This window comes from Pelecanus crispus, chromosome 3 (genome assembly GCF_030463565.1).
Source record: "Pelecanus crispus isolate bPelCri1 chromosome 3, bPelCri1.pri, whole genome shotgun sequence".
NCBI classification, from domain to species: domain Eukaryota; kingdom Metazoa; phylum Chordata; class Aves; order Pelecaniformes; family Pelecanidae; genus Pelecanus; species Pelecanus crispus.
In genome coordinates, this window is record NC_134645.1 from 39,023,642 (window position 1) to 39,051,381 (window position 27,740).

Below are 27,740 nucleotides of genomic sequence, written 5' to 3' on the forward strand. Positions count from 1 at the left end.
ACATCAGGAAAAGTCTTCCCAGTCTTTTCTGTGGCAGAAATGTAGCCACTATATAAAACCTGTAATAAGAATTGTCAAATATAACAATTTTATGATGTCTGTTCATCATCTGTGCAGTAAAAGGAAGCTTTCCTTAATGAATGCATTGATCTAACAGACGAGGGCCAAGGAAAAGGCAGCACAAAAGCAATACCATGGTTTCACAGAAGAACACAGGCGAATATTTGAAAGACAGAGTTTTTCTAACATGCAGTTGTTTTGCCACTGCTGGGGTGACAGGTTGAATGTGGAAGATAGGTGTGAATTCAGCCAGGAGGACAGGGCAGGACTGAGAGCCCAGCGCGTATTGCCCAGAGAGACCGGGGGAGTCAGAAGCACAGGTTATCCGGTACCTTGGAGAGTATGTAAATTGGGAGGTATGCTATTGAAGTTTAGGCTCTCGGATTTATTTAAAAACAGAATGAGATTACATCTGACTCCTATAGATTATCTACTTAGAGTAGGCTGAATAAAATAGCAAGATTTTTGGAAAAACACATTATTTTTTCTCTCTTCATGTTGAAGTATAGCTTTAGCCTCTGTGTGGGTGGCTAAGAGAATGTCACAGTGTCAATAAATGATAGGCACTTTGGTTTTTTTTTAAGCAAACTGTCAGGGTACTTAGAGACATTATTATTAAAACAGTCAGTACCTGAATGCTGCATGCTCCCACTGGCATCAATACAAACCTGCTGAAGTGGTTACAGTCCAGTAGGATCAGATCCTGCTGGCCATATCTCTAGTTGTTGACACATTTATAAATTAAGTATGAATCTACTGTGGCCAGCGCAGGTATTAATTATCATGTCAGCATAATAGAGAGTTGTTTTCGACCCTCCATTGAACTCGTTGAGGTTCCTACCCCATGACAATGTACCATAGCAAAAGTGGTGTGGAAATGCTCATCACACACCATGATGCTCCTTCCCATGCATGCAGGCATTTGGGAGCTGGTACCTTCATCGCCAGAGGTGCTTTAGAAAACTGCTCTGTGGTTTGTGCTTGGTGACCATGAGGTGCAGCATGCTGGTTGTCACTTGTTTGGTTGGGCTCAAAATCTGTTTACCAAAGCTCTTCGTTACTACCTGAGACCTTTCTCCCTCTCCCACAGCCTTATTATGGCAGATTTGGTAATGCCAGCTCCTGAGGAGTGGTGGTTCAGCTCAGACCACAGAGAAGCATCTCCAGAGGATAAATTAAGTCAGCAACAGCTCTGAGGCAGTTACCAGCCCTGGAAGACAACTATGCATCAGCTGCTTGGAAAGGAGCCTTAATGCAGGGTGGAACGCAAGGTTTACATGGTAAAATGGACTAGTACCTACTACAGTAAAGTATCTGTAGGAAAATGTTATGCCTCCACGAGAAGATAGTAGGGGTTATAAGAAGAATTTATTATTGCAGTGGTCTAGTTTTTTCTTTCTCACTGAATTGCAAAACTGAGTTTCATGTTGAGATAGATTCAGGTACTTGAGATTGTTCTTAATGATTTGTTATTGATGTTAGTAATACAGGTTATAAAATATGGCTGGGAGTTTTTGTTCATCTTTAAAATACAACAGACAAAACCATTGTTCTGAAGTCCATACTGAAAAGTTGGTTCTCGCTGTTTGTAAACACACACAGACTCACACAAAAAAGGAGTTTGGTTGCCCTAAATGGGCCCTAAGAGTCAGCCTATCTAGAGAATAACTGCTTTCCACACGCATTTCCTTTTTTATGCTGAGTTCTGCAAGGCTGGGTAAACAAAGTAAAAAAAGAGTTGGTTTTTTTTTTAAAAAAAAAAGAAATTTCACTCTTCATGACTGATGACTTACTTATGGTTTTGGAATGTTCAGGATGAGCAGTTTTTTATTATTATTGTTGTTGTTATTAGGAAAGTAATCAAGGACAAGGACACAAGCCATAGGCTTCACTTAGATTGGACCACTACTTGTTCTGTGTGTGTTGGAGCAGGTTGCAGCTGTGCTATGGGAAGGAGGAGTGTGTGTCTGTTCCACACAGCTGGTGTGCAGGAATCCTTTTGGGATGCTGTGAGTGAGCCTGAGACACGGACACTGTGATCAGGCACTGCTCAGGTCAGGTCTGAAACCTCCCAGCAGGTCACAGGAATGGGCCATGTCTATTACTGGTTCCCGTTTTCCTGTTGTCCTGGTTTCAGCTGGGATAGAGTTCATTTTCTTCCTAGCAGCAGGCACAGTGCTGTGTTTTGGATTTAGTAGGAGAAGAATGTTGATAACACACCAATGTTTTAGTTCTTGCTGAGTACTGCTTATGCTAGTCAAGGACTTTTCAGCTTCCCATGCTCTGCCAGGTGCACAAGAAACTGGGAAGGGGCACAGCCAGAATAGTTGATCCAAACTGACCAAAGGGCTATTCCATACCATATGATGTCATGCTCAGTATAGAAACTGGGGGGGGTTGGCTGGGGAGCAGCGATCGCTGCTCGGGAGCTGTCTGGGTATCGGTCGGCGGGTGGTGAGCAATTGTATTGTGCATCACTTGCTTTGTATATTATTAGTATTATTATTTTATTGTTACTATTATCATTACTATTTTACTTTATTTCAATTATTAAACTGTTCTTATCTGAACCCAGGAGTGTTTCTCACTCTTACTCCTCCGATTCTCTCCCCCATCCCACTGGGGTAAGGGGAGTGAGCGAGCGGCTGTGTGGTGCTTAGTCGCTGGCTGGGGCTAAACCACGACACCTATAAACCTTGAAGAGGTAACACTGCATAAAGAAAGGTGCATATTTTGTTCTGTGGTCTCCAGAAATATGGCATTTCCTAGTTTTAGTCATGGAATACACTGTTCTGGAAAGATTTTATTTTGTACTAACAGTACTTTCTCAAATCAAAAGTTCTGGATTAAAGAAAGCATTTGTGAACTGAAGCTGAATGGCCTTATGAATAGGATTTTTGGTACACTCAGATTTTCTGTTAGATAAGTTTCTATCTATTTCACAAGTAACATAAAAATATAGAAGGTACATAAAGATATAGCTAATATAAAATTATTAGTAAAATTTAGAAGAAAATATCTGAGTCTCCAAAAGCCTGCTCGAATAAATTGGGATGAAAACCTGACCTTGATTTCTAACTGCCCAGGCAGTGATCCTGTGGGTGCCCTGGAGATCCCTGGCATGCATCCGTTGATGCTACAGATTGCACAGGCAATGCAAAGCTGCAAACAATTGTGATTTAGGAAGTTGTTTAGGAATTTTTTTTTTCCCTCTTAACTTGAATTACTGAAGGAATTTCTTCCTTGTTTTTCTTTTTCCATCATGGATATGCTGAAGGGAGTTTACCCAGTTTTGTTCACTGATACTGTAATGAGGCTGAGAGATGGAGAAGGTGGGCATCAGTATACCCAAGCATTCATTTGACCCAGAAGTTAAGAAGGCTTAAATGCAACAAAAATAAAGTCAACATGTAAACAGGATAAGCAAGAATCTGTTGTACAGTTTGGTCAGGGAGGCACACAGAAGAAAGTACAAGTGCAACTCATAGAAGCAACTTCTATGAGAGATGGTAGCAGCATTGCAGCATTAATGTTATCATTTTTAGGCCAAATCAATTTTTTACAGTTTTTACAATACTATTCTTTCAGGCCCCAGAATACAGTATTAAAGACAAGACTTGGGTTCAGATGTCATTGGGTTACTCAATGCCATCTGAACAACACAGGGCTTACAAGTAGTCTGTGGTTTTAAATTAGGTTTGCCAAATGTTGCATAAAGCAATCAGATATGCACAAATCAAAGCTGTTGAAAGCCATTTGCATGCTGGATTATAGGGAGATAAAGCTCAATGAACACTACTGCCAACAAATAATCTAACTTGTTTCTGCAATGAGTACAGAGTACTTGTACTGGTGGCACATTTTAGGTAACAGTGTTGATTTAAAATAAAAAATATCCCTACCCTTCCTGTGACTTGAAATCAAGAAAGACCACCGATATCACCTGCAATTTTTGAAAGGCAGACAAAGGTTGTTTCATGCCAACAATTTTATCTGTGTTCATAACTTTGAGATATAACAGCACTCAGCTGTTACCAGACTCTAAACAAAATAGGAAAAGTGTCCATTTTAAAAATTCTTGCTTAGCTCTTTAGCCCGCTCTACCGATTACTGTCTTCTTATGGTGGAAAAAGAATTAGGAGTCCATTTTGCTGGAAATCCTGGTGCACTTTTTAAGTTTGCTTTGATTTGCCAAGATGCCTTTCTTTTGGATACTTATGCTTGTCTAGGTGGCAAAATACAGTATTAGTTCAATCAGCTCATGTGCAAAGCAGTCCAACCTTTTCGTTGGGCTTCCCAGCACAGCTAATATTTTGGATCAAGCAGCACTCTTGTGGCTTTATACCTGAAATAAATTTGCATAAATCAGAGGAGAGTTTGGGGCCTGTAATGATTTATGGTCAAATGTTATGCCTTGAGATGATAGCTCTTTGTTTTCCTCAGGACTGTGAGAGTTTAGACCAACCTGTGTGTTGGTTTAGATCAACTCAAAACAGATGATTTGTACTTGACAACTCGGGGAGAGCTTAGCAAAATATTGCCAGTGAAATCTTGGCTGTCACTGGAAGGTAGCAGGAATTTTGCCATTAACTTCATCTGGGACAGATTTCTTCCTTTTGCTTCTCATGCCTGGTGGAGTCTGCTTAATCCCCTCTCAGGCCAGCAAGTTGGAGCAGCAATGAAGATGACATGATGATGTAAAACATCAGGAATAAGGGATAAAACGTTGAGTTCAGAGGACTAGATAAATACTAATCTGTTGTACACCCAACCACAGAAGGGCAAGGGACTGATACATGTAGCTCATCTTTCTAGAACGGACAGAAATCCTTCTTAGATCCTTATAACCTGTGAGCAAAGTTTCTCAAAAATCCCCTTTATATGTGGAAAGACTTTAAAGTGGAGTAAAAGTTTTGTTCCTTAGGGGAAAAAAAAAAAAGAAAAGAAAAGAAAGAAAAAGAAAAAAACCACAACTGCTTAGCATAAGAAATGACCTTGATAAGATTCAAATAAACCAATGAAAATTCTTCTATTTGTTAATTTAAATGAGTAAAGTTTTATGTATGGCAGAATAAAGTAAATTCAGAATATATAAAATATTCCAGAATTGTATAGATGTTACGAATTGCTATAGCTGACTAAATTATCCTTCCTGGATTTATGTTGCAAAGGAGAGTTTCAGCAATACTATAAATTTGTCATAAATAGTCCTTAACAAAGATGATATTTCAGTAAGGAGACTTGGCAAATATGTTTCATATGCCAATGTCATTTCCAGGTTCATGTGCAGTCAGCATTTCCTACAACTCCAGTCTGTCACTCCCTATTTAGGACCTGATGTTCAGTTTCCATTGCTTTCAACTGAAATTAGCTAAATCTGCCAGAGAAGCAAACCTTCATAAAAATAAATCCAGAATTATTAGTAATAGGATATTTATAAAAAATGCCAATTTCTGTCCCTTACAATTCTATAAATGATAGCTAAGATAGAGATGGGTCTTTTGCTACAATAAAAGAGCAAATCAGAAGGAGAAAATGGTACATGTGATAGGAGAATGCATTCTGTATTGAGTGCAGAATACTGTCTTCATCCTTCAAAAAGCCAAAAGTTTTGCTAAATTGCCAAGGTGAATGTTATACTACATACAAATTGAAAAATGTTGTAAATGTGTTTTAAATAGACATCTAAATAGAGGTCACATTTTTATTCCCTAGGTATGCTCAAATATTTGCAGACTTCACTGGGTTTAGTCCACATGTCCTTTCCTACAAACCAGTGTATAACTTTACGTCCAGACATTGGTTTTGATGGCTGGATTTGTTCATTCTTGTCCCTTGTAAGTGATATTGTCCTCCATGCTGCTGTTTTAAGTGTGAATATTGCTGTTAATTTTTTCTAGGTATGGTAATATTTGATATATGGTTGGTGAGAACATATGCCCCCAAATACATGATGACTGCAGATACCCTTCCCCTGCGCTGGTCCTTGTGGATGCTTTATTTGTAGCTCTTGCTGTGCAGTCATTATATGGAGTCTTGGTCCTCAGGGTCATGGGGAGTGTCAGCCTACATCCCAAGTGATATGTATAATTTTAGGGATGTTATAATTAATTATATAACTAAAGAAATTATTACTCTCTGTGTGTGAGATACCATTGTAGCAGCTCAGAACCTCAGCTATGGACTGATGTTCTATTGCATTCAGTATTGGAAAAATACTTAAACTGCACGATTACTTTCTAGCATTGAATCAACACGTTCTTTTCTAGCACCATTATTCTCTGAAATATGAATTAGTTGGTCTATATAAAGCATTAACTACTGAAAGAAATGAAAAAAAACCAGAGGGGAATCCATGCGATCAAAGATTCTTTGGTAACAAACGAGATGGTTTTTGTGTATGATTTGGCAAAGTTTAATTGATGTAAGTAGCAGAGTTCATATGAATCCCTTGGAACTGATATGAGATGCAGCAGATCTCATTCTTGAACAAACCAAGTGTCAAGAGCATAAAATAATTGATATCTACATAAATTAATTGTTCTCTGTACCCTTTAGTACAATTAAGTAATATGTACTAAGAAGACAGAGTCAGAAGAACTTGAAACACCAAAGATAAGAATTTCTCATTTCTTTCAGATGCAGATATTTGAAACAAATTTGGTCAGATTGTTTCAGAGTTTGGATCTTCTGATATCTTTCAAGGGATCAGTTTTAAACCACGCATGCCTACAGTCCCAGTGGGGCAGAACACAAAGTGTGACAGTGAAGTTTATATCCCATTAGAGATAATGAATTATAAATCACCACAAAGCATCACTGGGGTAAAAGAAAGTACCCAAGTTTAACCTCAGTCTTTTAGTGCTGCAGCAAACAAGTGAAAAAACATTGTAATCAGTTTTGCTTCTTTTTAAGTAAAATCTAGTTTTTGCTACAAGTAATCTTGCAAGAGCAAAAGATGACAATTTACTGAAGAAATCTGAAATTCATGGCCATTTAAAATTACATTACTGAAATGTAAATAGACTCACCAGGACCAAAAACATTGACTATACTGTTTTTAGAGTACCCAGCATAATGAAATGTATTTTTACTTGCAGTAGCTACCCTAGTAAACATAATTTATATAAATAATAAAGCAAATATTCCTATAACATCCAGAGTCTTTACATGAGCTAAAATTTCTCAGCCTAAAACAGCTCTTCTGTCTCCCTCCCTCTCAGAATTCAGGTCAGCTTTATTGATTTCAAAGAGTCACAGTGAAATTCAATGGAGGCTGAACTCAATGTAAAGCTTTGCCCAGCTGTGTACTATGGAAGCTGATCGCTAGTGACTTCCTAACTGAACTTCTGGCTGAGTGGATTCACATCCCCAGTTCTTGTCAGACTGAAATAACTACTAGGCTATACTATTCATATTTTTGAGATGATGCTCATTAAGCTCCACTTACTTACATGGTTCCCATTGCATGGACTGACTGACTTCCTAGCAGCTTAGGGGGAGTAAATACAGACAGGTAACCGGAGGGCCTGTGGAGGGGAAGGGCTGGAGTTCAGTTTCTTTTCTCATGTATGCTTAACAAAATACCTAAATAGATGATGGCGCAGTGACAGGGAGACATGTTCGCCACTGGAGGAAAATTTTCTCAACATTTAATCGTGCCCGAGATCGTTCTCTGTCCAAAGGCATGCTTATATAGTCTGTTGAAGTTGAACTGTTTCCAAAGAAGAGACTAATAAATGTAGTAAACCAATTACATGTGTGACTCAGCACAGGCATGCCAGAGCTGATATCTGAGGTGATATATCAAGGGGGAGAAAAAAGAGATGGTAAGGGTGAAGGGACAGAAATGGAGAGGCAAGGAGACGTAGATGTTGGCAATGAAGCCAGCCCATGAAAGCAGACTACTCTGCTCCCCTTCCTTGCAGGGCCCAACCCAGCAGATGTACTTCGAGCATGTCCATCAGATCAGGCTTCGCAGATGAGCCAGAGCAGTAAAGAGTTCACACTTCCCAGTAGAGCTTAAGAGCAAGCTGGAAGTTTTGTTGCTCTGGCTTGTCATGTTGTAGGTAACTTGTGCATGCCCAGAAGCAAACCCTATCCCCTCTCTTCCCTCTCTCTCTCCAAAGCATTACTCTTCAAGTGCCACAGGACTCTAGAAACAGAGGAACATGGGGCTTGAGGAATGAAATTTTACTCTTTGATGACTAGCTTAACAGTTAGCCTAATTATTATTGTAGATCTGGCAGGTAAGTTGTCTTTCCAACATGTTCCCATTCTTTTGAACTATCCATTAGATTGTGAAGATTTTTTTCTATACTGCTTTAAGATGCCAAAGTTCAGTTTTAAAACAAAAGAACCCAGAAGCCAGAAAGACGTTGCTCTGCTGTCAAGCATAACCTCACCTCTCAAGCATTTGAAAGCCTGAAGGGCTTGGAGAGAAAATGAAGAAGGGTGTCTAACTTTCATGGAAATGTGTATTTCCTCCCTGATCTCTTTATTTATTTTGGTAAGAAGTATACAGAAAGAGGACAAGTATGCTGAAATTAATCATGTGGAACTGATTTCTACAGGAGAGGTTGTGAGATAACTGCAGGAACCCAAGCAAAGCCCAGATCCTGCCGCTGCGATATGCTGATGGACGGGAACCCACGTGACAAATGACGAATTGCACTGTGACATAGACAGAATTGAGCTGCTGTCAAGACACAGTATGGTTACACAGGGCAGATGAAACACCGACTGGAAAACAAAATCAAGGCCTCATGCAATGAATAACACAAGTAGAGAGAAGATGAGGTGGACCTATAAGGTGGTGTTCCAGTGCCAGTGTCACCAAGGAAGGCGTGGGTGACAAATCGTGACCTATGTTCTGTGGCTGGTAGACATCAACCTCACCCCCTTGCAGGAAAGAAGCCAGCAGGTTCTGGGTGAGGAGACTTCTCATATTTAAATATTTCTACTGTATTTTTATGCTATGGCCATCACCAGAGAGAGAAATTCCAAGAGAATTACTGTTTGGTCAATGTTCTGGGGATATAGGAAAAGTATGGGTGCCATGCATTCAGCAAGCCAAGCACTGAAGCTTTGGGAAGATTTGCTCCCAGACATGAGATGCCCTTGTGAAAAGCACCTAGCAATGTAATCCATGATTTATGAGATTGAACTTTAAGAGTGAGCTCTTCCAAAATAAATTGCTAGCAGCAAGGTCTGTGCAATCCTTGAACATTCAGCTATTAAGTACTGTCTTTTTTTCTCACTAGTGGTATAATTTGCATTTTGATTAAACTAGCCAAATATTTTGTAGAACAGAAGAGTGTTTTAGTAAACATAATTATGGTTTTTTTCTAGATGACCTTTTCCTGAAAAAAAATCCTGGTTACGTTTTCTATTAATAAAAAGTTGATTAATGTAGTTGGATAAATTAATAAAGAAGAGATAACTGAATTAATCATACTTAATGTAATAGCAGATTGCTAGGAGCTTATAGATTAGTCTAAGAATTTCCCTTCATGTTATAGGCTAATATAAATAGACTTAATTCAAAAGGACTATGTCCATTTTTTTCCTGACCTTACCCACAAATTAACAGTGGACTAGTAAAAACTCCTGGCATATAACAGACACAGGGTAACACTTGGGATAAAAGGACCACAGAGGTCCACGGTTTTTGCTACTTGTTTTTAACAGGAACTGGAAATGTGTTCTGTTTGAAAATATAGATTTTAATTGTCACATAGAATAAAAGTCCGGTATTGATTCAAGATGGATTTGGAGATATGCAGCTGATGAATCAGTTTTGAGCTGCTCTTTAGGTGCCAAGGTGCTTTGTTAAATATTGACTTGTAGGTGTGTTTGCTGAGATCTGAGATAGACAGTACAGCAGTTGACTGATGCACTTTCTCATGTTCATATTTTAAGAGAAAAGAAAGTCAATTCTATTCTTTCTTTTCTCTTTTAGACCTTGCTATCACACAACCTGTAATTATATCGACAGCTGGGACACATGCAGAGGATGAACAAAGTGAGCAGGAGCCAGATGATAACGTTTTTCCACTCTCTGGGAGCGTGTGATTCTTCTTGAGGCAAGGCTGTCTGAAACCATTGGATTCCAGCGTAGCTCAGCCTATGATAGACCCAAATGTATAATTGCAGCCCTTAAAATGTAATGAGTCCCTAATGTACAGTGAAACAATTCCAGACATACATATGTGACATGAGAAGAACCAGGTGCCAAAAATTTCTCTTTTGTCTGGCCATAGAGTGCAAAAATATTCTCTCTAAAAGGTAAAAATCCAATGAGCTCTGTAACATAAAGCTTTGTTTATGCATGTTCTTCTCCACCATACTTCTCTTCAGAATTCTTTTAAACACCTTCAGAAAAAGGGTATTTTAAAAAAAGGGCTGGAATCCTCCTCTTCTGTTCAAGAGGCTGTTGGAAAAAAACATATATAGTTTTTATGCATGTGAATGTGTGAGCATGTATGTAAAGCTAGAGTTGTACTGGACCTTTAATAGCATCCAGCTCAGCAGATGGTGACCAGAAGAAAAGACCTGGCCAGCTTGTCTGCACCGTCATTGGCAGCTGCCACGTTCACCCTGAGCTTGTGGCAGAGATGAGAGAGAGGATAGCAGTTAGAGCCTGAGAGGTGATGGCTCTGGACAGAGAGGACAGTAGCACAAAAAAGCAGGTGATGTTCAAAAGAAGTTGTGCCATAAGCAGTTCAGGAGGCGACCACAATTTCAACAGCGTGTTCAGCTGAATGAGGCTATATCCCATCCAACAGGCTATATGCATGAGACAGACAGGGCCCTCTTTTGTATCTTCTTGTCTCCTGAGAACACCTAAGATAATGAAATATCTGCTGCTGAGGTAACAGAATAGTTGAGCTATTGGAGGCAAAGTGTAGGTTTGCAGGGGAGAAGCCTGTCAGAGGGCTGGCCAGACTGGCTCAGGCCAGTGGTTTGGCTGGTTTAGCATCTTGTATGTCATTGAAGCCAGCTTTCAGCATGTGAGGAAGGCACAACAAACACAGCAGAAAATGGAAGCAGGGCAACCTGGCCAGCAATCCTTAGTGGTTGTAATGGACCCCATCACACCAGACAGCCTCTTTGTGTAGTGCTGTTAACCCCTGATATTGTTCGTATCAGTTTAATGTCCAGTTCTCTTTAAACTTCCTAATAAATTCTGAGGCAATGATGTCTGTAATTTAATCATGTGCAAAGGGTGCATGTGTGTGTGGGGAAGGAGGGGAGGCACCTCTTTTATTGGTGTTGATATTTGCAAATTCTCATTTTCATGGAATTTCACTTCTTTGTTAGATCTGAAGCTGTGCCTGGTGCTCTCCCTGCTTTAATTTCGGTCTAATGGTTATAAATACAAATAGCAAAAGCAGAGCAAATAAACAGAGCAACACACTGTATTTGCTCACAATATTTATGATATGACCAGTTAAAACATTCCTGAGGTAAATGTTTATTTATCAAAGACATTTTGCAACTGTACTTGAAAGGTTAAAAAAAATCCCTATGTTTTCTCCCAAAAGCTTCTTTATACTGAGCTACAACATAGTCTGATACTTTCTGGCTGCAGGAAATAACAGAGTTCCCATTAGCAAACCTGAATGGTTCTAAAAAGACTGTTACACATTTTAATTTTTTTTAAAAAAGTAGTTAATCTCAAGCTTAAAATTGCCTACAATCTGCTAAACAGCTTTCAAGACTGGTACGTAAGTAGAAGAAAGGATGGTCTCTAGAAAGCTAACCTTGCAGCAAGTAATCCTTCGGGTTTGGGTTTTCAGCCAAATAGGATTGGAGACCAGGTTTTCTACGAAGAATGATTAAGATGTCTATATAAAGCTCAGATTAGGAATTTAAAAAAAAAAAAAACCAGGCTAGGAAAACGTTTTAATGGAAAACTAAAACCTTACAAATCTCCTGTTTCATTAAAATCAGTACTCCTCATTTCGATGAAAGAGTGTTTGTTTTATTTTGTTTTCACTGCATGCATTTTCCACGGTTGTACTTCAAATTGCAGGAAACTGGGTTCATATAGGAGGGATTATGCATCTGATGCTGTGTTCATTATACCCAAACCAGTATACCAGCACAGCCTCCTGGTGCATGCAGTGGGCTCCATCTCCTTAGTTCCATGTTCAATCCCAAACACTGAAGTGAAGCAAAAATGTCAATATATTCTTTAGCAATACCATGGAATTGTGAAAAAAGTTATACATGAGTCAAACAGAAGAAAAAGTAATTTTTAAATCTTGAGTGAGCCCAGATTAGGATACTAATGACCCAGTGGAAAATTATGAGAAAATTCTGGTCCAAGAGGAAAAGAAATTTCCCAAGAGTAACTATACATCAATTTCACACATAGACTGGAGAAGCTAGAGTGGGAAGCAGGGCAAAGGCTTGAGAAAGACAAAGCTAACACCAATATTAAACCACATGCTGAGGTTGTTAATTTTTGTGTGAAACTAGCTCATATTCTAGATTAATAAAATATAAGCATTTTTCACAAGAAACAAAGTGGACACGAGTTTGCAAAGTGTTAACGAGGTCAGATCTTCCTAAAGACAGCCAGCCTTTGATAGTCTAAGAAAAGAGGAAAAAATGTAACTTAGGTGCCAAGGCCTTAAACGACTATGATTTTGGCATAGTCTTTCTGATCATATGATGCACATTCTACTAGGGAAATCAGAGTTGTGTAAATTCTTGCAAAGTATTTTTAGAAAGCTATGAAGAATTGTCTGGAAACAAATCAGAGAAGGAAAGAATCGCCCTAAATTACAGAAATGTTTTAATTTCATTGTTAAATATCTGAGAAAACTTACAGGAAAACTAACAAGCGTCTCTAAAAAGGCTATAATAAATCACTGTGTGTAAATTTTCCATTCTGTGTATTGTTCTTGCCTAGGTTTGTCATTGAATTTCTACAAATACTGTGAGAAATCACTTTGCCCAGAAGGTTTTCAGGGGTTCTATTACTTTTTGGAAACTTAAAGTCCCTACGTGACTCCATAACCCGAACTGCCATTCTGCTGTTAGAGCTGTGAGTTTGATGAACTCACAATGTTGCATTAACAACTCCAAAGGTGTAGTTGCATAAATAAGTATTCGTAGGTATTCTTCTAAAAGTGACAGAAATTTTATTACAGATCATTTAAATGACAGTACTGCAGCTTTTGCATCTGCAGGCAAAGAACTTCTGGTCTGACCAGTCTGATTCAAGCAAATACGCCTGAGGCCATTTATTTATATTTCCTCTATTTCTGATGCAATGAGTTCCTTTGAGAATGAACCTTTCCAAAAAACCTCTTGTTTTTATCTGTAACAGTCATTTGCATCCCTCCCTCCCAGCATTTAATTTTTATAAACAGTACCAGGACATTCTTTTCTTGTGTTTTGGTAGTGTTTTGTTGCTGTCATAATGACTTCAAGACTAAAGGAGGCACCCTGATTATCAGGGCCAAACACAAGATGTTGGCAGTAGAGGGGGTTACTGCTCTCTTGCTGGAGACCATCCCATCTCTGTTCTCAAAGGGTTTTTGCATGTCTCCCAAACTGCATACGTCATCATTGCTGAATGAAGAAGGAAAAGGTCATCCAGGTGAAGATGACAGCTCTGAATTATCTTGCATCTTGATCTTCAGTACTTTTTTTTTTTTTTTTTCTTTCCCCACAGCACTCATTAGGGTGAATTTTGTGAGGTGATGCATTCTTCCAAGCAATGATGCGACAGCTTCAGCTGAAGGTCTGTAGCCTCATCTGAGAGATATTCAGCACTTTTATGCTATTAAGCCCTAAAGTGGTCCTATAGATCTATAGATGGTGGTGAAATAATATTCCCCGCCCCCCCCTTTTTTTTCTAGACCTGAAAGGTGAATGTTTAGCATTCACTTAAGTCATTAGGAGTCCAAGGTACTTAGCAGCTTGAAATCTGACCTCTATTCTATTATAAAGAATGGAAAAACTATTAAAAGATTGGGACAGTAGGCAGAGTGTGCAACAATAACTATAACAAGGGCAGAAAGAATGGAGATTGAAAGTTGCTGAAAGTCTAATTTTGGGAAAGGTCTGAATCAGAATGAAAAAAGTGCAGAAAAGTCTAATTAAATGAATATTCATTCCCATAATCTTTGTACAATCTGTGAACAACAAATGGTATGAAATTGTTTTGTATAAAATATATTCCTCCAATCAGGATTAAAGCAGTACTTTCCTTCCTCTCACTGCATTATTAAAATCTTTACTAAAAATGGGGATACTCTAGTCTTTACTGTTTCACCCTATTGCTAATGGGAAGGATGGCCATTATAAAAAAGTGGAGGAACTATCAGAAATGTGATCACAGTTACAGGAACAGAGTAAAATCTCTTCAGGAAACTCAACAAAACAAAGACAGTTTATTCTCCTTATATCAAACAACAGCATTTGTTAATGTCTGTGGTACAATGTGTAATTACAAGACCCACAGTGAATGAGCTGCTATATGTTCCTCTACTACTGTCAGTGCAAAAATCGATCAGCTACAAAAAGTTTCCTTTAAGAATCAACCAAAACAATTTTATAGACACCATTTATAAAATGAATGTAATCAAAAATAGTGAAGAAAAATATCTGAAGTAAATTAAGCAAAAATTATAGTATGTCTCATCCAACTTCAGAGTAGGAGCTATCTTCATTTTATACCCTTAATGAATGTATTTGTAAAGCCTAATAAAATATCAATCAGCTTTTTTGCTCAGTGTTCCTTCCCACAGTGAGCTTGTCATGTCTTTTGCATTAAGCAAGGAAATGTATAATTGTGCAAATATATTAGTGGAAGTGAGGATGCAAGCAATGATGTCAGGATGGTGAAGCTGACTTGGACAACTGGGAATCGGAGAGGTTCTCCCTGGTAAGCAAAAGTGGTAGGAGGAGAAGAGACACTGACTTAGTTTAGGGTGGGGGATGTCTGATGGGGGTATGGGGAGAGTAAAGATGGAGAATAGCCAGGATACTAGCTAAAAAGGTAAGCTCAGAGAAAGAAATACAGCTGAACTGGAAGGTGCTATGTATTCTAGGACTTTGGCTAATAATACTGGAGGAGTCCATGTATATGAAGCCAAAATAGCTCTTCTTTTGAGTCAAGCGTTTACATACTACAGACTTGTCCTGTTATTCCTAACCATTTCCACTACACAGACTCTCTGGCTTTCCTCTAATCCCATCATGGAGCAGTGCAAGATTGCTTCTCCAAGCTTCAAAAAGGTGGAAAATAATGAAAGAAGAAAGACCTGGCTGAGCTGAATAGATAGCAAGCCCAAAATTCTCAGATGCAGCAGCCTTAGAAATTACACATTAACATTCTCTCTAGTAATGAAGAGTTTTGACTGAAAGAGGCATCTTTACAAGAAACTGTTCTGGTTTATTTTATATTCGATACATTTTTTAATCAAAGCCCTCCAGATGCTACTGTGTTCTCCTTATTCAAAACCGTCAACAGACATATGCTACAGAACCAAAGGCTTAATTGCAAGGATGTATCTGGAATCCAACAGAGTCAGGGGAGACGAGGTGGAATTTTGTTAGTAATCAGGCAAGAAGGCACGGGCAAGACAAATAAGTAGCAAAGAAATATGCTCAGCATTCTCGCTATTGAGCAAATTTTCAATCACTTCCAGGTCCTACAAAAAAGGGAATGAAATCTGTGTCTCACGTACAGGCATACATTCACCCCTTATTTCTTTAAGTGCCAACCAGTAATTGTTACAGGAGAGGTGAAATTAGGGAACACAAAGTGAAGAAGATAAAATGCGAAGAAAACACATAAGGCTACATTTTGGCGATGCCTCAGCACTGGCCGTGTGAGGAACCAATATCTGTCCAAGAATGGAGTCGAAATGGAGCCCGTGGGAAGCTGGCATCTGTGGATGGATGAAACTGATGCGTAAGGATGAAAATGTATGAGGTTGTTGAGCTGGAGTTTATGGTTATTTATAATGACTAAGTGCTTTTGACCAACACAGAGTAAGTAGCTGAGTCTGTGCCCTGTTACCGAGCATCATTAGCCTGGGTCTGTGTTATTGGCATATTTCACATGGTGCCATTTTAGATTTACTTAGTTTGAATAAAGCTTATGAGCTGGCTTCTGAATGTGCAGCATAATAGTAATTGTGATTAATCACTGGTGTTGTTCTGGGGTCTGGTTCCATCCTGCCATTCCAATAATGTATTTGGATATACTTTGAGAAGACAAGTCACATGTGCTCGGATTTTTTTTTTTTTGTATTTTTACACAGTCAAGCATATAATGTAAATTAAATAAATTTTTAGCGCCGCAAAATCCCATAGTCCTCATAATGTCCAATACCAATTAAAAAATTATTCCAAAATTTACCTTATTTCCACTAGAGGTCGGTCAATAGATGGTAGACATTCATGTTGTAGAAATGTATATTGTTAGCTTCTTTACCTGCGTAACTTGCACAAACACGCTGAAAGAAAATTATTGTATATGAAAAATTTATGCAAGAAAAATTCTTTTAACCATATGCCGAATTTTTAGAAGCTTATCCATCATTATTACAAGGTGAAGTGTCACTAAATGCTTAACTATCGAACAGAAAATGTGAGTGAAGAATTGCTGTTCCATAGTTGCAGCACAATCTGGATAGAAAGACTCTGTTTATTGTGGAGTGTTTTGTAAATTACAGAAACTGATTGGAAATCTACATAAACCTTTTATTAAGCTGAAAACTTAGTAGAACTACTGGTTTTTTTAAAGGCAATCTGTCTTAACATAAAACTTGAAGGTGCCAAAGTGCTTTAGTACAGGTCTGTGGAGTTAAAGCTATTGGTCAGGTAAATGGGAATTCAAAAAAGGCTGCACCAGCTGCATCTACCACCACCCTTATTTGCAACTTCCAAATCTGGGGTATTACCCAGGAGCCTTGATGTTGAAAAGGTGTGGCTGTTAAGTTGCTTTATTTATCATGGTTTTACTTATTACCTTTTCTGCAAGCAGCATATTCAGAATTTCACTCTTTATTGTCGTTTCTGGATATTGAGTTTAGTTTATCTTTATGTAATTACATTGTATATTGATCTCTCTCATCTCAGATGAAGACCTGCTCAATAATGATGTCCTCAGCCTCAGATGCTCTTCTTTGCCTCCAGACATGAAGGTAGTGGGTCTTCAATCCAGAAAGCAATTTTGTTGTCCAAGATGGCATCTTGGGAACCATTAAAACTGGTCAGTGTCTATGTCAGCTGCTATGTTTTGTTCTCAGTGAGTATTTACCTAATATTTCAATTTAAATGCTTCCACTATACTTGCAAAGATCTCCCATTTTCCACTAAGTGTCACCAACGATGATGACTTTAATCATACTCAAATGCACTTTTTTTGTTGTCACCCCTCTGCTGCAACTGTGTCAATGCTGAGACACAAGCAATTTATCCTGAGGATTGACAACATTGTTCACATGTGGACAGAGAACATCATAAATGTGAGCACCAGTACTGAATCTATCAAGATACTATGTATGTACAAAGGCTATATGCTTTCATATCTCTGTTTGTTACTCAGATATAGATATGACCCCTACTTGGCATTACTCAGGCATAACACTCAGATATTTAACCATCCAATTTCAGGAAAACTGAAGTGCAATGTTTTTAATTCAGGAACTGTTAGCAGTCCTCTGCTGCAAAACACGTGATGCATGATTACAAAAAACTTTGAAATACTTACAATATTTTAAAATTGTTTTATAAAAGATAATTTTTATGCAGATCCTGGTAGCCCAAAATTGCAAGTCACTAACATCTTAACCATGATTCATGGAGTAGGAGTACCATTAGCATGAATTTTTTTCACTGTAATTGAACTTGACAGTTAACTACAAGACAAAAAAGCTCACCTCTATGAAGCCCCTGGAGGAGCAGGACTAGCATTTTCCAAAAAATCGTATTCTGCTAAAGCTATCTGTTGGATTGCACCTCTCAGTATTAAGCTAAAGTGGCATGCACAGTTTTGAGCATAGGTCAGAGGATTCTGGAATTAAGTGGCAGTATTTTCAAAAGGAGTTATGTCTTTTGCCCTGTTAACTGTGTTTTTTCTGACACATGACATTTGAAAACCTATTTCTGGGTGTTTTAGCAAGAGAAGGATGAGCTTGTAGAGCTCTTGAATCCAGTTTAAAATACATTTCTTTCAGTGCTTCACAGCCATGAATGTTATAAAATAGAAACGTGCTTTGAGATGAACTTGTTGCGTTGGTATCTGATATCTTAAAATGTTTGGGGTTTTTTATTCTTTGACTTTCAGTCCTTAAAATCCTCTGCTTCAGTCTGAATCAGCTGAAGATTCAGCTTGTGGCATCTATGTGAAAATGACAAAGCAAATCTATCTGTAACCTTGTTCATTCACAGAAGCCAAGGATTTAGCAGTTACATCCCTTTGTTCCTTTTGGTATGACCTGCAGCAGAGGACTACTTTCTGAAGCAGAAACCTGGGAAATTTTGGGTTTCTCACATCCCTTTTGTGTTTTTACCGTGACAGTTAGTGTTCCCCAAGAGAGAGCGGGAGGGGTGGTGGGAGGACAGCAGAACTGCACAAAGTGATGAATACACATGGAGAGTTGGTAGAAGAAACTCATTTTGCCTGCATGTCAGAAGAGATGTGGGATGTGCCCAAGGGAAGTAGGTTTTGGATGAAAGTTGCTGAACTTTCTGTCTGATGCTCAGAAGCGAGCACTTTGCTTAATGGCTACTCTGGGCAATTTACCCTGGAGCTCTTTAAAGAGATGTTGACTACAACAGAGGGATTTTTTTTTTTTTCTCCCCTTACCATGTGGGGCAGGACTAAATGACTTTGAGTTTTCACTAAATCAAGCTTTTCTGAAGGCGTCCATCACACCTTGTTCTCTTCTTGGGTGGATTTACTGAGGAGGCACAGAGCTTTGTGAACCGTGGTCTCCCTCACATCACTGCTTGGTGCAGTTGCAGTCTCTTTGCAGCAGTGGGGAACACCAGCCTGCCTTGGAGCTGCTAAACAGCATAGTGCCACACCTGAGGTGTGTGGGTTCGTTATCCCATCCACATTAATACCTGGGATGTTCTCATCCCTCCTTCTCCTCACTGCCCTAGGTCCTTCCTACCAGGCTGAACAGACAAAATAAACTCCTGTAAAGAAAGACCTTGTATTAAGGGCTTTGTTCACAGTAAAATATTCCTACCAGCTAGCTAGGCTGCTTTCATGCTGGTATGGGTAAACCTGTATCAGTGATTCCAGATCCACATCAGGGGTACAGCTCTAGTATAGCTTTGCCCATTTAACCAAACTGAGAATGCATCATCTCCAACTGGGTGCCCTGAAAGCAGGTAAGCTGCAGAAGTGTTAAGTGTGCTTAGGGATAGTGCCTTGCTGTGAATACCCCAAATGAGCAAGCCCACTTTGGCTCAGCTTGTAATTCCTGGTATGTTATGACCCACTCTCTCAGCATGAAGAACTCTTGAGAGTTCTTTAGGTGCACTTGAAAAAATGCTATGCATCCTTCAGATTTAAATTCACATAACCTCTATACAATTTTATCATTTTATACCAGTCCTTCAGTCTCTGGCATCTGAAGTTCTGGTCCAGCAAAAGTTATTAAAGAAAATCTTGTGAAAATCCTTGTTCATTTACATCAGCTGGTGTTCAGAACCAGACTGGCCATTTATGCACTTTTATTTGAAGACATATTAAAAATCACCTTGGGTACATAGAGGACTAATATACATATATAGAGAGATATATAGATATATGTGTGTATATAACAAGATATTATAGCCTTACCTATTCAGTTACATAGGTTTTGGATTGAATTCAGTAGAAAGATGAGTATGGAAGGGCAAAAATAATTGAAGGGAGAGTTGAGGATTCATAAGAAAAAGAAGTTATTTTGGAATGGGTTTTAAGACTGGGCAGTGCATGCTTCTTGCATGTTAGTTTTACTCTAAATTCAACACTCTCTACTGTGCCGTGAAGGGTGGCTGTAGACAACACTGAGTAAGTCCAGCTGTTAGAGTGCCAGGTAAAGCAAGAGTCTGGGAAGCATTTCTCATCATATATTACAGAACAAATTGGTATCAGGAAAATACTTTGGTGTTTTTGAACTCACAGTGGCTGGTGTGACTTCTGGGGGGAAAAGAGTTCAGTTTGAATGCCATTCCCATTGCCAGTATGTACGAGAGTGCAACGTGAAGAACAGAGTATTTTAAAAGCTGATACAATAAGACAGCTGCAAAATCCCATAAGAAAAAAATCCACAGAGAAGCAGAGAGGTGAAAACAGACTGGGCATATGATACCCTGTTCAGGGCTGGGAATCCAAACCTTGGCTGCTCAGCCATAATCAACATCAGTCTGCTACCCGATCTTCTTGATTCCTCACATACCCATGAGAGAGAAATTAAGAAGTGCTGAGAGTTTGGATAGCTGGAGCTGCTCAGATGTGATTGGGGGAAAAAAAGAAGAGATAATATGGTGCTGTGAAAGGTTGATTGTTTTAACAAGTGTACCACTTTTCCTCCTGCCAAATCCATGACAATGTCAGGATGATTAAAAAAAAAAAAAAAAAAAAAGCCAAATGGTATTGTCTCTCTCAGTCCTCCTGCATAGCCAAGTAGCTGGAGGATACGGTATGATTAACAGGTCACTCTCCCAATCAAGTTACCACAACTTGGCAAATTAAGTTGTCAATGTGTGTCAGCTGAGCTGTGGCAATTGTTTGTGTGTGTGGTTGACACACAAAATGCCAAGCAATGTTATCTAACTCTCTTTCATTGCATCAAATTACTGCCAGTGTGACATGGGTTAGGAGTGCACCTTGGGGGGGATTCACTGCTCTAAATTTAGATCTCTGTATTAAAGAGGTCTATGTCTGAGCTAGTTGTCTAATTTCATGCTAAAGTCAATGGAAAGAAACAGGTGCTTCTGGAGTGCACTTCATCTTATCTTGGGATAGCTGTCCAAAACAGAGCAGGTGAGCCCTGCTCCGCTGAGTCTAAAAGGCATCTTCTTGATTAGCTCAGATGTAATTGTCTAAGGTTAAGTGAGATTAATCTTTGGAGAGCTGATGACTCGATCACGAATCTGAGCATGTAGATATAGTGGTTGGTTTGGTATAATCATTCACTGATCATAGCAAAGAGAAATTAAGATTTTACTGAATATCAGTATGAAAAATCTGAATCTAGATATTTTCAGACTTTAGATGGGATTCTTCTAGTTTCTTAAACTCTCTAAATAAACAGACAGGTCATATAGAGAAATCAGTCAAACCGCATCTGCCAGATTTACTAGCATTCTTTGCTTTTAGATACATAGCAATTCCTCCCAGACGTTTACTTTTTTAATCTTGTTGCTTTTAATCCTACAGATACTGGATGAATTTTCATTTTGCAGGACAAATGGACCTGCCACAGCAATCCAGTGAGACCGCAAACTCAAGCAGCGCTAAAGGAAAAGTACAGCTCCTCATCTGGTATGATGACTCAATATTTTCAACAATTTACTGTCAGAGAATAATTTACTGTGGTTTTACTTCATACAGTGTTTCTGAAATCATACAAGCCCTGATCCTCCCATGCGGTTTGGCACTTTTGTTCTTGCAGTAAACTTGCAAAATATCTGGAGATCTGGTTTTACTGTCCTATCCTAATCTCCTTTGCCCAAGAGTGATTCCTATGGGATATGAAGAACCCCTTTCTCCACCACCCCAGTTTTGGGGTGGGAGTAGGGGGGAATTTTGGGAAAAAGAGCTTCCCAGAGCTCCTTTTCATGGGTATTTGAAAAGGTATCTGAGAGCATTAACAATAAAATATAGGGCAGCTTTCAGGTTGCTCTAGATTATATGTGGTGAGCTGAATGCTCTTAGATGGACCAGGTAAAGCTGCCTTTAATAATTGCATTCCACTTAGCTAATCTAGCTCAGTCTCTACCTCATCCTTATTTTAATGAGTCATGTGAATATTACAAACAAATTTTACTGCAACGTTGGTTAAGATGTTGCATTTCATTCCTATCTCCTGTTAGGCTTTCCAGACCAGTCGTTAGATCCTACCTTGTGCTGGCATGAGATTGATTATAAAAAAAAAAAAATTTATACTCGGGGAATAATTTTTTCCACATGAGTCTGTCTCATAGCGTATCTGCCCAAGCACTTGCTCCAGCACAGCAAAGAAGAGGGAGAAGGGGGACAGCTGCTGAACACTTGAATACAGCCTCAGAACTAAGGAGAGAAAATTGTCGTGTCTTCCCATCTAGCAATCTACAAACACTGGGGGGGTGGGTGGGAGGAAATTCATCCTCATTCCTAATAAAAATGAAGTTTAAATTCAGGATTATGATGCTGACAAGTTACAAAAGCTTTAACCAAAAGAAGCCGCATGAGAGAGCAATATTTGGCTATCTTCCTTAAACTCTGCATTTTCTGTCAGTGCAGCACTTTTATGGCGTATTTGTCATTTACAACCTTTGCACCATTTCCTTCATTTATGGTATCTATTAGCTAATTGGTCATAAGAAATCAAAATCTAAGCTCAGTCTCACATGAGACTCAGATTCAATCAGGAAAACCCTGATGACTGGCTTGCAGCACGTTTCCCTGTACGTTCACAAATACCCCTCATGCCTCTGGAGAGGTTAATTGCACTCTGGCCTTCAGGCAGAACAATGAATGATCACATTTTAGTTCCCTCTTCTTGGGATGTGCTGCAGCTTTTCTACCCACATGCTGTGTGTACAGCTGGATAAAATAATGCCTATACTGAAGTGAATGGGATTTCAGTCTTTGACTTCAGCGGTGTCAGAGCTTGGCTCCAGATTAGTCCCAATTACTGGAAGTCTTGTGAAGTAGTATGATATGTGCTGTGTGTCTTAACTGTGTTTTGTAAATTACATGTAAATGTAGTTCAGGCCTTTGTGAAGAGTTCATCAAATTCTGGAACACCAGTAGTACTCAATTTACTTGTTAAGTTCACAGAGGATACATCGGGGTGTGTTCAAAAGCAGTGGCACTCGAGATTTCACTGACTGCTTCTATAGGCACATGGGAAACCCACACAAATTCTGCCACATTTTAGAGTGAGTTGTGTAGGGCCTTAGTCTGCATTCTTTCACTTTGTCTGGATGTCTGCAGTGAGGTCAGGTAAACACGCAGGGATTTGCCATTCCTTTTTTGCAATGTTTCCCGTCTCCTCTGCGCTACGGCAGCCGTGATGGAGGATCTGACGCTCGGCAGGTACCAATTGCTTTGCAAGTATTGATGTGTCTCGTCGTGATTAGCACCAGCTTGGTCCAAATGTTGTTCTATCTCATATTATACATATCATTATGCTGCTTTTAATTGCAAAATAGTAAAATTTCTTTCATGGAATGTAGTATAAAAGATGTAGTGTTTGATGTCCTGGCTGACTTCTTTGTCTGAACTGATAGTTTGAGGAGCAAGGCACTAAAGCTTATAATGGCTTTTCAAAGCTTCCTTCTTCTGAGCACTGGTTTTTTTCTGCTTTTTTGCTTTGAGTAAAAAGAAATCATAATTTCTTAAGTAGTTTCATCATTTAACATGAGATGTTTGCTGATTATAAATGTAAAAGAAGTCTTTTGCATTTCCATGACATGTACCAGAAATATACTGCCATTGAGTATTCACCTGCCATGTTGTTTTTTACAGTTTCATGGTAGAAATACAGCCCTTCTTACATAGGGCATTTTCACGGTTTAAAAAAAAAAAAATAGAAAGCAAGGAGAAGGTATTCAATATGAGACTACTTCCTGTTCTTACAGTTGTTGCTTTTCTACACAAATAATTCTTCCAGTATTGGAATCTAACCTAACTGATTTTTAGAGAGATCTGTTAGCATTACACTCTGGCTCTGCAGATAAGACTTTTAGAAAGTATAGGTTGTTAGTGTAAGAAATGGCTAAAATGACTGTGATAAGCCTGTTTCCATGCTGTCTGAGAGGGTGTTATGTGAGACATTGGCCTTAAATATTTATGCTTGCACAGATGATTGACTTAAAATCCCAGCACCTGTGATCTCTATAATGTTCAATCTATTTGTGCAGCTGTTCCTCTGAGACCATTACATGCAGCAATTGATTAGTTCAGCAGTCCTTCAACATCACTGCAGTGTTATGAAAGCTGGTGAATTAATAAACTGCATTTCAGCAGCATACAGCCGCTTCCTCTCAGTTTGTGTGATACTTCTCAGGTACCAATATTTTGCTGTAGGAGCCCTACTTTTCAAAAATGGCTAGAACACTTAAAAACATTGATTTTTTAAAGGTAAGAGGGAAAAGAATCTGTCCTCATCACTTCCTTTCCCAAAGTCAAATATTCTTTCTATTTCATTTAAATTGATGAAGATAATAGTCTTAAAAAGGGAATCAGGAGGTGGAGAGCATGAAGGGTGCTCAGTGGCGTACAAGCAACCAAGATGCCTTGTATTTACTTGTTATCTGAAGGGAAAATGACATGTTTGAAATAAAGTGGTGATGATGATAGAGTTTAACTGTACTCACAGAAGGAATATAATGTTACTGTTTCTGAGGGACTGGTATGGTGCAAAGAAAAAATGCTCTTAATTAATCTTCTACTATGTTATCTAGTTGTCAGAGAACATTTCATTAATTCACCCACACATAGTATGAAAATATTCTCTCCTACAAAACAGTATTTAAAACAACGTTATCGCATAGCCTGTTGAAATTAAAAAGGGAAATAATGCAGTTTATGGTCACTTCCCAGTCTGATGTGCACAATTAAGTCTATTTTTCAGACTAACATTTTTCTAGGAGTATCACAGCAAGCAATAATCCAGCTGCCTAAAAAGCACTAAACAAGTTATAGATTTTATATACATAAAGAATATATTACTGTGCTTACATGACCCTAATATTCTGTCTTAGATGCATGTCATGTTGGTTCCTGCTTGACAGTTCAAGTTCTCCAGAGTAAGATTTGACTTAGGACTAAAACATCTGACAAAGCATATGGGGTCCAACAAGGGACACTTTATAAATATATGAAGAACTGAGCCTCATTCTTTCAAAATGTTTCTGCCCACCTTCCTTCAGCTCACAGATCTACTTTGGGCTTGTTAAATGCATGCCTGTTTTTTTGTTTTGGTTTGGTTTCTTTTCTTCTGGTAGCAACAGTTCATTGCAGATGCAAATCTCATCATTTATATTACTCATCAGGCTGTAGTCCTGCAAAATGCTGGACATTAGGCATGCAGTGGTATTCTTGTGCCAAAGATAATCATGCACCCAAATGAGTTGTTACACTGATTATTTACAAATTCAGATTCTGCATCATTTTTATACATGCTCAGGATGCATATCTAGATAAGGGATTAACGAAGTGATGCTTAGGAGAATATCTTGATTTAGATCAGATGAATAAAATTGCACACGTAGGTACAAAGGCAAAACAAGGTCAGTGGAGTGAGAGGCTGTTTCTTTGTAAATCTGGGCTTAGGGATTGAAAGATTGAAACTCAAATACTTGTGATTTAAATGGCAAATAAAAAATCGGGAAAAAAACACATGAAAATGCATCATTGTGATGTAATAAGTAAAAAACAGTGTAAAAGAAATACAGAAAGGGTGGAATCACTTCAGATTTTTACAGTTTTTGTATCACTTTAATGAACACGGAAAAAACATGTATGTTGAGTAGTAGCTAGCATGTAGTAATATAACTATGGTAACAGCATGGTGACTGCATTATACTCCTGTCGTGTATGAGGTATGCTATGTCAAGAGCGTCGTAACCACGGATCACACTCTTTTTCCAGTCATGCTGTTGTAAATCAACAGAATACATTCTGGCATAATTTACAGCTCTTCTGGGTTTATACATGGATAACGGTTTTTAAAAAGTGATCGCTTGTGTTAGGAATAGATTTGTGTTATGCTACATGCTCTCATGTAAGTCTGTTCAAAGCGACAAAGAGTAGTCCAGGGAGACCTGGAAGAGGAGGTCTAATTAAAAGGTTATGTATTACTTCTTTTTCTTTCAGTATTGCAAAAGCAGCTCATTAGGAGCCTAAGACTTGAGTTGCATGCTTAATAAATCCCTGTTACTTTGTTGCATCTATTCTTGCAACATACTAAATTCCTTAAGCAATACAAGATAAGAACAGGGTGCTTTAAAACCCAATGAAGAGGAGTAAATTTAAATTTGGCCTTCTCTTAATTGAAATTCTTTTTGATATTAGAAGAAAATATCTATTGCTTTGTCTCATGACCAGTCCTGAACATTTAAAAAATAATTTATCGAGCTTTTGAAAATCAATGTTACAAAAAGTGAATCTCATTTTCTTTCATTTCTGAGTCTTAGATTACACTTTGGCCAAATTGTCAAGATTTTCTCTATAGCTGCAAGGGCTATAAAGTTTTAGGAGAGCTGTAACACCCCCCCCCCCCTTTTTTTTTTTTTTAAATGAAAACTAGTATTCTCATAAAATCTTATGAATGATGAGCTGAGGTCTTGAAGTCGTTGAATACCTTGAAGGTCCCCATAAAGTTCTGAGCTGGCAAGAGTTATGATAGCACCTGGGACTGCCTTTGAAATCAATATGTGAAAACCTGTAAGAAAAATACAGATGTATTGGAAACTGTGAGGAAAATACCCTCCTAAAGTATATGAAACACAGAATCTGAGAAATAAAATGCTGGAAGATATCTCATGTTTTGCAATTTCACCTTCTTGCTCTGAGGTAGGAGAGGTCACATTGAAATGCTCTTTAGCAGAATTTACCTGACATGCTACTGAAAACCTCCAGCTTAATTTTCATAACGTTTGTAGGCACTCTTGTAGAATTTTGCTGTCCTTGTTATTAAGTAGAAAGTTGATCTCAACTCCAGCCTAGCCTCTAACCTTTCCCTGCTGTGAAACACAGCACTTATTCTTTGTTTCACCTTCAATAACTTTGGAGAATAATTAACACTATGCTCTTTTTAACCATTTTTGATATACACGAAAACTATATCCACTGTATCACCTTAGTATCCTTTATGTACTTACGAATTGATCACTTAACATTTGCTTTGGCATCTTTCAGGGTATGAAATAAGTTGATATAAAATTCCCTGGACACTTTCTATGTTATGGGAAGCACAGTGCTTGCCTTTCACCAGCTTTCTGTGACTTCTCAAGGACAATGATTCAGAAGAGATTCCTTTGGCTTTAGGGTACATTTCGGCATTCCCCACTGACTTTAACACAGTCCACTTCTCTCATGCCCTTTAACTGCTCTGCCCTGCTTTCTACCCACCTGCTAATATTAATTGTGTTAAGGGGCTGTCACAAATTTTAGGAATGCTAATGCAAAAGGGCAACTCAACCTTCTCCTTGTCATCCATTATGTGCTCACTGCCTGCTCCTTCAGCAAAGGAGCTAGTCAGACTGCCTAAGTGGTCTTGCTCCCTCCACAGCAGACTGTAGCTTCTGCTCTCCTTCACTTCTGCAGGAGTGACACCACCTCACCTCCTCACCCCACCATTATTTCCTTCCCTGCTGTTGAGTGCTATTGCTCACAACGTATTTCATACAAAGTACATTCTGCTTTTAAGATCTCAGGAGCTTCCTCCCTGTTTGTCAGGCTTGAATAAAAAATAGCTGCCCACCTAGTTGCTTCT